The sequence below is a fragment of the Podarcis vaucheri genome (assembly GCF_965113315.1).
Source record: "Podarcis vaucheri genome assembly, chromosome: 7".
NCBI lineage: Eukaryota > Metazoa > Chordata > Lepidosauria > Squamata > Lacertidae > Podarcis > Podarcis vaucheri.
This window is the reverse complement of record NC_138765.1, coordinates 32,947,523-32,960,110: the sequence shown is the minus strand read 5'-3', so window position 1 is coordinate 32,960,110 and position 12,588 is coordinate 32,947,523. Positions and strand designations below refer to the sequence as shown.

At 47.2% G+C, this 12,588-nt stretch overlaps 1 protein-coding gene across 3 annotated transcripts in view; it reads left to right on the top strand.

Moving 5' to 3' along the window:
• Window positions 1–12,588, top strand: part of DLGAP3 (DLG associated protein 3) — a 186,589-nt gene that overhangs the window by 937 nt on the left and 173,064 nt on the right. The gene's annotated exons all lie outside the window — the stretch shown is intronic.

The following is a 12,588-nucleotide window of genomic DNA, read 5'->3' as shown; positions in this document are numbered from 1 at the left end:
GAAACATGTGGCCCAGCCATCCTGCATGCATTTACTTTTGTGGGTCTGCTTTCTTTGCCAGGTGAAACAGAGATCACTCAGCTGGGTTTGGAAATTATGCTTTTCATAATGTGTCTCAGGTGTGTCTTTCATGCTCCCCAGAGCCATAGACTTTCCTGCACTGGCAGGGGCTAAACTAGATGGCCTTTGAGGTCCTTCCCAACACTTGTAATTCTAGGTGAATTTGCACAACTGCAAGAGATCAATGGCTTCTCCTGACAGAAAGTTGTCAGCGGTGGCAACTTGTCACAAACACCGCCACCAAATGCATGGATCAGCCGGTGGGTGTACAATGTGCAGGTGAGGTTGCTTCCAGAACCATTGTGCCTCTCCCTTTTGATCTTTTGCTTAGGCTCTAAAGATGTGCTCTTCTGGGGCGCACAAGAAATGTGGCTAAGCAAATCTTCTCTGTCTTGTCATTTGGTCCATCACATGGGGTACCCAGAGAGCTCTGTGCAGCATGCAGAATTTAGCCGTCAGACACTGCTGGGGGTTTTGTGAGAGCTGCCCAAGGTGGTTTCAGGTGGAAGAAAGAGCAGGGGGAAGGAAGGCCTTTGTTTGGAGGGAGGAGAGGAAAAGTTATTTCATGCTGTGTGAATGTTCTTTGGGGATGTGGACAGTGATTTGCTAGAAAGACAATCTAATGTGGAGCTCTCCAGATTCTCACACTGTTGGAGAAGGACAAGCGATCGCACTTGGGTCTTTATTCATGGAGGTAGATGACAGAGGTTTATAAAATTATGAATGGAGGAAGGAGACAAGAGAAACATTTCACCTTCTCTGATCGTGCTGAAACTCAAGAGTCTCCCAGTGAAACTGACTGGGAAGGAGATTCAGGATCTGCTAGACACAAGGAAAGGTCTTCTTCACACAAAGCGTAATTATTGCCTTAAGGAATTCCCTGCCACAAGACGTGATGGCTGCTGGCTTTGAGGGCTCGAAGAAGGGGCTAGACGAATTCACAGGTGATCAATCATAGAAAGGAATTAGTCTAGAGTGCTATATGGAACTTCCAGGTACAGTGGCAGTCTACATCTCTGAAACCAGGTGTTATGGAGGCAAAGAGCAGGTAGGGGCCTGTCACTCCGGCCCTCCAGATGTTTGGGACTACAATTCCCATCATCCCTAGCTAACAGGACCAGTGGTCAGGGATGATGGAAATTGTAGTCCCAAACATTTGGAGGGCTGGAGTTTGCCTATGCCTGATTTAGAAGCTGTTTTAGAAATGGGATGGTAGACTAGATGGGCTCTTGTTCTGATCCATGAGGGATCAGAGCGGGGGTGCTGTAGCTGTCAGGGGCAGCGTTTTAAAAAGATGTCTTTGGAATCCCACTGCTGAGCATTTGGGTAACAGCTGGGGAAGCTGAAAAGACCGTTCAGAAGCTTCAGCTGGTCCAGAATGTGGCAGACTGGTTGTTAACGGGTGCTAAACATTGGGAACAAATTGCATTTGAATGTGTGTGATTTTTCAAAAAACTATTTTTATTTTGCAGTGTGTGTGTGCGTGCGTGCGCTCGCTCGCATGCATGTGTTAAAAGAACTCCATTTACCCATTCATTTAAGAGTGGAACACATGCTGTCAGACACATGGAGGCTGCCACCCCAAAAATGGCACCCCTAGGTGCCAGGCTCTCCCATCTTCCACTGTGACATATTGTGCCACTTGCTTCTTCATGTGACACCATCACATCTTGCCAGGCTCAGTGTCACCACCCAGTGCCCACAGACACCTCAGAGTCAGGGCCCACCAGCACTGATGCTCAGCCTGCTCTCTGCATTTGTGAACTACCATTTAAATTTCCTAGAAATGTGTTTGTCCCAGAGCTATAGCTCCCAGCACCCTTAACAAACTACAGTTCCCAAATTTTGGGGGGAAGGTGGAGCCATGGCTATCAAAATAGCATTTTAAATGTGCAGTTGTGAGTGCAACCTCTGATAATGCTTCTTGCCTGCCTAGATGGAGAGCAGTGCTGCATGTGTGTGTAAATTAATATTTGTTGCTCCGCCCATTTCTGCTCCTGGCCTTGCCCACCACCAGCACATGGCCCCTGAGAGGATGCCTAGAAAGGAATGCAGCCCTTGGGGTGACAGAGGTTTCCCATCTTCTACACTTGGGCATTGGGCAAAACTTAAAGGGACACAGGAATGAGAAGAGAAGAGGGTTCTTTGCAGGGTCTCAGACCTGGGCAATGTGCCATTCTGCCTTTGCTCCATTACATTTAGGGATGGGCAAATCTATCAGTTTCTCATTTTTTTTCTAATCTTAGCTTCAGTTCTTCACATTAGTTTGCAATTTTCTTTCTTCCTTTTTAAAAGCCCTCCTCAGAATTTCAGTGCGAATTTCTCCCAACCGATAACGCATTTTTCTGCAATTTTGCCTGACTGACGCACACATTTTTGCAAAGCAATTTCCTCTACTAGAGTGCATTTTTGCATGTTATCTTCACAAATATATGCATTTTTATGTACGATTTACCCTGGTAATCTGCAATTCTGTACATGTTACTTGGCTAGAAAACTGCATGGCAAACTGCAAAAAGTGTGGATTTCTAAGGATGGTTGAGTTTGGGTTCTCATATTGTTTTGGAAAGTGTGAATTACATAGGTTCACCTTTAAATGGGAACCAAACCGAATTTCTCTCTGTCCTTCATGACATTGGTGGACACAGAATGCTTGACATCTTAGGGTTAGTCCCAGTAAGGAAACACTCCATTAAGGTGTTTCCAGCAGCGTATTGTTCTGCCCAAATCAAGCTGGCAACCAGTTACACATAATCGTAACATATAATCACAGGAGAACTTTTAAAAATGGGTAGTTGTTTTTTAAGGAATAGCGCAGATGTAATGTGTCACACTGTCAACAAACCATTTAAAGTTCTGCCTGTTCCCTTTAAAAGCCTAAATCGTCTGATCATCCCATATGAGCTCCTTCCCAGAGTCATTAGATCACTTTTTGAGATTTTGCGCCACCGAGCGCTGCCATCTGAAATTAGGTTTGCATTTATGTGCCCATTTGTAAACCCAGTTTTGACCCTTAAAAGGCTCTCTAGGCAGTGTACAGCAGTCAGAAAGTGTGATGAACACTGAAAGACAACAGTAAAGTTAACTTTGAAAAAAGAGCAGCCCAGGAAAAGAAAAACACAGGCAAAGAGAGAAAAAGAATTGCACTGGGTGGGATGTAAGAAACTGATATTTTTAGTGTGGCGGCAACCACACTTTGGAACTACCTGCCTATTGACATTGGGCAGGTGCCTTCACTATGCTGTTTTTGGCACCTGCTAATGGTCAGGGGTCCCTTTACCTTTACCTTAAGGGACGCGGGTGGCACTGTGGGTTAAACCACAGAGCCTAGGACTTGCCAATCAGAAGGTTGGCAGTTCGAATCCCCACGACGGAGAGCTCCCGTTGCTCAGTCCCTGCTCCTGCCAACCTAGCAGTTCGAAAGCACGTCAAAGTGCAAGTAGATATACAGGTACCGCTCCAGCAGGAAGGTAAATGGCGTTTCCATGTGCTGCTCTGGTTCGCCAGAAGCGGCTTAATCATGCTGGCCACATGACCCAGAAGCTGTACGCCGGCTCCCTTGGCCAATAAAACGAGATGAGCACTGCAACCCCAGAGTCGGCCACGACTGGGACTAATGGTCAGGGGTCCCTTTAACTTTACCTTATCCCGATACATAGAATGCTGGCATGCATTTTTATCTGTTTTTGCTTGTCACTGATTTTAATTAATTTTTTAATGTTTTGAATTGCTGTTTTTAACAATAATTTTATTGGTTTATTCTTTCTGCAAACCACTTTAACAATAAAGCAGTGTATAAATTTAATGAAGTAAATCAATAGATAAATAAATAAATGTAACACTGAAGACCCATTGAAGTCAATGAGTCTTTGCCACCTTTCTTAATATTTGCAGCACAGGAAATGGCTTTATACCAAATGAGATTATATTGGTCTATTAGTAATGTCTACAATGACTGAAAGCAGCTCTCCAGGGTTCCTGTCAGGGTGTTTGCCTAGAGACAACAGGGATCGAAGTCGGGACACTTTGCATGCAACACTTATGCTCTACCTCTGAACTGGGGCACAGGAAGAGGCTGGATAGGACTCCTTCAGGAGGCAATTCCAGGATTGGACCCTGCAACCAAGAAACCCCTGCCCCAGGTAGCAACTGGCTGCACCTCAAATAGCACTGACACACAAAGAAGAGACACGCCCCCTCAAAAAAATATTGGTGTGCAGCAAGGGTAGGAAAACTGTGGACCATTAGGTGCTGCTGGGCTACAGCTCCCATCATTCTTGACCACTGACCATGCTGGATGGTCATCTGTCAGGGATTCTTTAGATGTGATTCCTGTATTTCAGGCGGTTGGGCTAGATGACCCTTTGGGGGGATCCCTTCTAAGGGTAATGGTAATGTGATTCTATGCTGGCTGGAGCTGATGGAAGCTGGAGTCTACCCCTGATGTACAGGTAGAGACAATTGGGAGCAGGTGGCCTTTTATGCACCTTGGCCCCAAATTGCTTTAGAGTTTGAAAAGTGATCACCAGCACTTTTGAATCAGGCTCGGAAACAAGCCAGGTGCCGAGTGCAAGATCAGATGATGATATGCTCCAGATAGCAGAGCCCTGGCAGCAGCATCCTGCACCAATGGCTATTTCTGAACTCTCTAAAGAGTCAAAAGGCAGCCCCAGGTAGAATGTGTTGCAACAGTCAAGCCTACATGTGACCAAAGCACGTTGCAAGGTCCAGGGCTGTCTTTATTGTGTCACCCCACTTTCTCCCCAGGGGAGTTCTGCAAACCTGCACTTTTAAACTCTTTGAGATGAATGAATCTCTTAAAAATCCATTTTATGAAAATTGGGACAGCCTCTCTTATTGCATCCTTCGCTCCCTATGCTGGGGACATCTATTGCAAACCCTTTCTCACACCCCTTATTGCAGTCCTGGTAGAAAACTAGGAAGCTAACTTATACTGAGTCAGATCAATTATTGTCTACAATGACTGGCAGAGGCTCTTTAGGATTTCAGACAGTACATTCCCAGCCCTACCTGGAGATGGCAGGGATTGAAGCAAGGACCTTCTGCATGTAGTAGTAAACTGCTTAGAATTCATTTTGGCATATGAGCAATATATAAATTTAGTAATAATTATAATAACAACAACAACAGCAATTAATGCAAAGCAGGTGCTCTCAGAACTGAGCACCATTTCCTTTCAAGTTCCTTGCATGATTATCAAATCATCTCTCCCCTCAGTCCATTAGTATTTAAAATTGCCTTTTTATTACAAGACTTTGCAGTAATATGCTCCAGCCATTCTCCAGGCTTCCTGGTTTTTGTTATGAATGCATAGTTCAATCATTCATCGTGACTGATGGGACTCCTTCCTCAGGACACTTTGGCTTTCTGGTCCAGGCAACTGGTTCACAATAGTTCAGTAGGCAGAAACCCATCAGGCAGTGTATTGACCCAGTTAATTGACAGCCTGCTCACCCACTGGCCTGTCCCTTGGTGCTGTTAGCATTACTCAGGCTTCCTGAGGATGCAACCCTGGTTTTTTGGCAGGACATGTTGCAACAAGTTGAGCACTCATTTCTGTGTTATTTGCTTCCCGGGGGGGGGGGGGGATAATCCGCTTGCAGCCCTGTTAACCCTGAAATTAGCAGGACTTTTACACTGTAATTTCATGAGATGAGCTTTCGGGTGGTATTCCAGCACACAGTTCTTTCCTGCCATTTAAAATTTAGTAAGGCTTGGCAGTATATAGATCAAAAGAAGATCCACAATTCCATAATGCAACAGGTAAAGCCATGTAAAAGGAGCACAAGAGTCCATGGTAGAAGCACTAGCATTATAATCAGGAAAACTAATGGAATAATCCCAGTGTCTGAGTGCACCCAAAATGTCTAAGAATCTACTCCAGGTCTCCTGTTTCCAGCGGCGGCCAAGATGACCCTTTTCTAGGAAACCCACAAACAGATCATGGAAGCAACAGCCCTTGAGTGTTGTCCTTCCCCGCTCAACAGGTGTGTTCTCCCTAACAGGAGTGTTCAGGGTTCCAGCCAGCCATGCCCATTCCCAGGATACTGCATTCCATTCTCCCTATCCCCAGAGGGTTTTTTTCAGGGGAAACACATAGGAACTCAGTTCCAGAACCTCTCAGGTGGGTGCCATTGCCATTCTAAGACAAGGGTGGTGTTCATGGTGAGTTCCAGCACATCTTTTTTCGAGAAAAATAGCACTGCCCATCACCACTATTTTTCCCTTTTCCAGTGTTTCATGACTAGCATGCTCAGTCTTTGTCGGGCTGCTTTTTCAAGAAGGGGGAAGATCCCCTTTTTCAGTTTTTCAGTAGCCCCATTCTGGCTCCGCTCCTGCTGGCACTGGCTACCTGTATTTGCTGTTGGAATGATGATGACAATGAGGGAAGGAGGCTAGTTCGTGCCCAGAAAGCAGGCCAGATGCAGCCTTCCAGCGCTGAAGACTCTTGCTAGGCCACAACCTTTGCCCAGGCTTGGATTAAGCCCTGTGGGAGGGGAGGAGGCAGAAATTACTAGCCAAAGGAATCTAACAGCCAAAGGAAGAAGGCTGGTAAAGGTAATTAAAAGATCAGAGTGGCTTGTTCCTTCCGCTGGTGCCAGGAAGATGCCCAGAGGGAGGTATTTTCACAGCACTCTTCATGTCTTCCCCCTGGCACTCTCCACGGGGAACACCCCAGGCAGAAATGGCTTCAGCTACAAAAGAGACATCAATAAATCAATGGACGGGCATCTGTGAGATTAATGTTTGCCTTTCATCTTTTGTGGTAGGAGGGATTGTGCGAAAGGGGAGGTGAGGTCAGTTCAAGGGTTGTCTTGAAATAAATCCTTCTGTCTTGCCCATGTGACAGTTTCACAGCCCTGGAGAGAGAGAGAGAGAGAGAGAGAGAGAGAGAGAGAGAGAGAGATTTCCATCTGCTGGTCTTGCTTGGAAGCAGAACTTGCAGAAAGTTACTCTGCCTGACTTGGTGGCTGCTCCCCCTCCAGGGCTCAAAAAGGACAGAGAGTCAATCTGTCACTTGGGGCTGTGCTATTTCACCTCCTTTTAATTACACCCAATTAGCAGGACCCCTTTCTGATATGTTGTCAGGCCCCTCCTAAACCAATGACCACAGAGTTTGAGACAAAATGTGTCATAAAGGAAAGCTCCCCTGAACATGTACAGAGTGCTTTCCCCCTGCTTCTGAGCAGTGATAGCCAGTCAGTAGAGGATGCTCCATTAGGGTGAATTTCCCAGAGCTTGGCTGGATCTTATTTTTAAATGGATCAGCTCAGTCCACTCTGTGACTGGTGGGATTGAGAGGGATTCATCCCTATGAAAGCCCATTTCAAACGATGCTCAAATTGACCTTTAAAATGCTGAGGTTTGAGGCTTGCCTTTTGCAGTTGAATAATAATGGCTGAATCAAAGTCACTAAGCAGGCAAGGAGCCTAACATGTTCAAAGCTGAAGGTAACTCTTTCTACGACTGGAGTTCAGTTAAAAATGAAAAGGCATGCTCTAAATAAGAGCAAGATCCTGAAAGATGTTTGTTTCTTATGCCTAGATGTTCTTTAAGGATGGGAGTTGCCCTAGTGGAAGCTAATCCATTATGGCTTTGGGGCCAGTGCCCCACCAACCCCAGTCCTTCCTCAGTCTGCCTTCCTGGCTTCTTACCCTGGCTCTCAGCTTCCTCCTCCTCTGTAGTCTCAGTGTTTGCCTTGTAGAGGAAGGTTGGGGGCAAAACTGACATTAGTTGGCTCTGTGTCTCATTGGCTCTGGCTTCACCTACTGTTTGATCTCCCTGCCCTCTGCCCTACCACCCCCAACTGCAGCCAGACCCCAAATCTCCCATTAAGGGCCCAAGGATGCTTTGAAACTCACCAGGCTCGTCTGTTTTCTTTAAATAAGGGGTGGGGAACTTGTGGTCCTCCCAACATCATTGGACTACATTATCTTTGACCACTGAGCATTGAGGCTGATGGGTCATCGAGTGTGTTACATCTGGAGGTCCACAGGTTTCCGCCTCCCTCCCCGCCTCCAGCCTTTAAGGATTCCTAGCTCACTTCCAAGAAGGTTGCTGCTGGGGGAAAAAATAACATTCAATATTGCTGGATTGATTAGATTTGCTGTCCCACCTTCCAGCCCACATGAAAACCAAAGACAAATTGTCTAACAAAATAGCATGGCATTTGGGGTTGGTTCTATTCTTTCTAATAGGTAGCATTTCTTTGGGAACTGAGGGTTCCGATTTACAGCTAAAGAGTGGGTTTTCCCTGAGAAAAGAGCAAGAGGAAAACTGCCTGGATCCATGCTTTCTAGGCACGAGACAAGCGGAAGTGTTGACGAGCCCACCGTCAGGCCACCTTGCTTAGTATTGTAGGCACTGACTGACAGCCACTCTCCAGGGTGTCAGACAGGGGCCCTGCCCAACCCTGGCTGGAGAGGCCATACACTCAGCAACCACCTTCCTCACCCCTGAAGGTGTGGCTCATGGAGTAAGGTCCCTGATGTAGATCTTAAGGATCAGACAGTCCCTATGGTTGGGCTGGGACTGGACTATCAACCCTGCAAGCCAAGTTTGAGAGGTAGAAGGTTCTCTCCCAGCTCTACTGGGGATGAAACCAACCCAGTCTTTAACTCAATGCATTTTTCCTTCCCCTGCCTACCCCTTGCCTTGCCCAGATCTGACTTCCATGTTTTTAAAAAAGCTCTCTTCCCCCACCTCTAACTTCCATACTGATTTCAAAATGTGTACAGATTGTACCTTTTTCTTCCACTCCATAAAATGCTGAAACAAATTTTAAAAAGAAGCCAAATTCATTTTTAAAAATTGAGTCTGTGCAAAGAACATAGACTGCAAAGGACAACCTTGGCAGTGATAAAACAATGATGGGTTTTTTAAAAAAACAACAACACAACCTCACAATGTATGTATATTACAGCCCTCTCCCAGGTGTCTGAAAGATGTGCTTTGATTGTATGGCAAAAACATCCAGCTCTCCTTATCCCACTGAGGAGCCAGTGCCTCAGACCCATCTCCTGTACATGTTTCTGCATCTCTATTGTTAATGAGGAGGGGAAAGGGAGGGGGGAGGTTTGATGAGGTGTAGAAGCCAGAAGTGATGAGTGTTTTAATTTACACTTGGCACATAGGTGAAAATTGCCCGGTCTGATTTTCCCTTTGAATATTCATTTAGCACTCACAGAACTATTTCAGAATAGGGATGGGGGGATTCTAACTCTAAACAAGCTGCTTGGTGGTGGTTGTTGTTTTAAATTGCAATGGCGCAACTCCCTTTGGGTTTGTCATTAAGGAAGCCACATCTCACAGGAACATAGGAAGAGTCCTGCTGCTGGATCAGAACCCAGGCTCATCTACTCCAGCATCTAGTCTAGCAGGACCTGAGTGTGACAGCAACACACCCCACTTGTGATTCTCAGCAACTGAGATTCAGGGGCATACTGCCTCCGACAGTGGAGGGAGAAACAGCCATAATGGCTAGCAGCCATGGGTAGCCTTATCCTCCATGTATTTGTCTAGTCATCTTCTCCCGAACTTCTGCTGACATGGAGACTTGGAAATAGTGGAGATGGTGCAGTGCTTGAGAACTGATGGGGTGGATCTCAGCAGTGGTGGTATGTGGTTCAACACAGGGATGGACAAGTGGGGCCTGTGCCCTGTTTCAGGATATTCTGTTCTATTTCCCCTCCTCTCTGTGTTTCCTTACCCACAACAGTCTGTCAACATTCCATGCCAAGCTTCCATCAGCCTCAGCCATCAGGGATGATGGAAGTTGTAGTTGGACAACAGCTGAATCAGCCACAGATTAGCTGCCTGAGCTATAGGGAAATGGCTCTGAAGCTTCTTCAGCAATGTATGAATTGGCGACTTTAAGCCCACACCCTACCTTGTTTACATCCCCACCTTGATTCTACCCTTTCACTTACCTCCTTGGCTCTGATCCTCTAAATCAGGGGAACCTTTTTCAGCTCAGAGGCCGCTTTCACTCTTGGGGGCAACTTTCCAGAGGCCTCTTGCCTGTTATGCATGGTGCCAGAGCCAAACATGGCTGGAGCAAAGGATTTGACTCTTAGCTTTGTAGCATAGCCTACCCTCCAGCCCTGCAAAAAAGCAGAGGTATCTACACACAAACACTCCCCCATCCTCCTTTCAGACAAGCAAGAGTTCAAGCAGGGCCAGCCCAATACATTTTGCCACTTGAGGCAAAACAGAAAATGGTGCCCCTCTGCTGCTGCCTCCTCTGCCACTTTCGCCTGAGGTGACTGGAGGTGGCCCAGGGAGAAGAAAGGAGGTTGGAGAGGAGTAGCAGGTGGTGGCAGCCCTGCTGCTACCTAGCACAGGAGGTGGTAAGTGGCACACTCCTTGGGGGCTCGGATCTGTCATCACTCCCTACTGCCACCAGTTTGCAGCCGGAGGCAACTGCCTCACCAAGGCTAATGGGTAGGCCTGTCCTGAGTTCAAGGTCACATTCTAGCTAGGAATTCAAGTGGGGAGTCCTCTGTGGGAGGGGGCATAACCTGAGGATAGTCCTGAGGGAGTTTGGCCCTTGGGCTGAGGTTCTTCACCCCTGTTGTAAAGGACATTCAGGCCTTGGCGAATCTCTTCCTCCCTCACCTTCTCCTTCTCTGCTGGTTTCTCACTGTCAGATAGGTGCACTGGGGCCAAAGCCGCCCAAGCTGCAAATGTCTCCACCATGACCTATCTATCGAAATAGTTTCCGCGCCACTTTGCTGACGAGCGCATCTCCATTTCCCCCACTCAGCTGTTAGGAGCTGCTTCCATTGTTTCTCCCGAGCGCTAGGATATTATTAATTTCCCAGCACATTCAAAACATTTGCATGAGCAACAAGAAGCGCTTCAAAGGGATAATGAGAACGACGGGCTCCGGCACTCGGGCAATTGCAAAACAAAGGACCTCTGGAGCCATCAGAGCTAACGGGATGGGAAGATATGAATTGGAGGCTGATTAAAAATCACGTCAGGACCAGCTCTTTGGTTCAGCATTTGCCACTGCATGGAGGCGGAGGGGAGGGAGGGAGCGGAACCATGTGGCCAGTTTCATTAGGCACTATAGAAAATGTCATGCGGAAGTTTCAAGGGGAGGTTGGAAGGAGGCCGGTCAACGTAGATATTGCTATCATTGACCTTCTCATAAGCAGCCCAGTTGCAGATAAATCCACAACTCATTCAAATTAATTCCTCTCTATTTCATGGACATGTTGTCTGTGTGCTAGGTGGCTGTCATGTTTTCCTGAGGCTTCAGGGCTTGGGCAGAATTCCTGTGCATGTGTTAACATGGCTAGTCCCTGTGGTCAGCTGGCATGGACAAAAGCTGAGTACCTGATACATGGGTAAGGTTTACCAGTCTACTTACCGTTGGGAGGATAGGGATCCCCAGGCCCAGGGACAGCATGTGGCCCTCCAGATCTCTCTTCCTGGCCCTCTGGACTCTCTCCCAAGGCCGTACCAATCAACCAGGCCACACCACCTCTCTCCAAACCACACCCCTCACCATCACTACCCAACACCCTCCTTGAGTGCTTTTGCTGGGATGAAGTATGTGACCTTAAACTGTGGAAATCTCTGGATGGAGGGTTGGTGCAGAAACCTCTGGCCTTTGGTATGGCTGGAATGTAGCTTACCAATGGAGCAGCCACATTCATTGCATCTTCCACTCTTGCCTCTGCCTCAGCCCTGACGTGCAACCCCAGAAAATTGTCCACGAGGGAAGATGGTGCTTGGGTGGAAATCATGTCCCCATCCATGACCTACCACTACCAGGGTTTGTATCCCCTTCCTTCCAGCATGCTCAAGTCCACTGCGACGTGAGGTGGACAGGGTGGGGAAGACGAGCAGCAATGCGATGTGTAGGAATGGCTGGATCTCGCTGAACTTGGCAAGAGCCCAGGCGCTCCACAAGGCAGGGAAGATGAGTGGGAATGCTGCGCACAGGAATGCCTCAGCTCTTGACAAACTTGGCAAGAAATGGGGCACTCCACAAGGTGTTGCTGTTCATCTTCTCTGCCTCAGAGGTGCAGAAGATGAACGGCGACAACCATGCGCCAAAATGCCAGTGACAGGGGGGTGGGGTGGCGCCGCCTCTCTTGCTTCTGCTGCCTGAGGCAGGTGCTTCACCCCGCCTCATTGGTGGGCTGGCTCTGCTTTCCAAATATCTTGCTGTTGTTTGGTGCCCTTTTATCCACCTAGCTCTTTCTGCCTTTGATGCAGAGCACAGCGACCAGGTTGTTGAACAGAGCACAGGGACGGGCGAATCTGACCGTTTTCTCTCACCTCCTCAATTTTCCAGTGTTAAGTTCAGTTCCCACATCCCCACACCAGTTCATCAACATGTTAAGGCAAATTTCTCCTAGTAGGTACATTTCTGCACGCAATTTTGCCGAATGTACCATTATGGCAAAGCAAATCCCCTTAATATGCTTCATTTTTGTATGCCATTTTCACAAATATAAGCATTTCTAGGCCAATATATGCATTTTCATATAC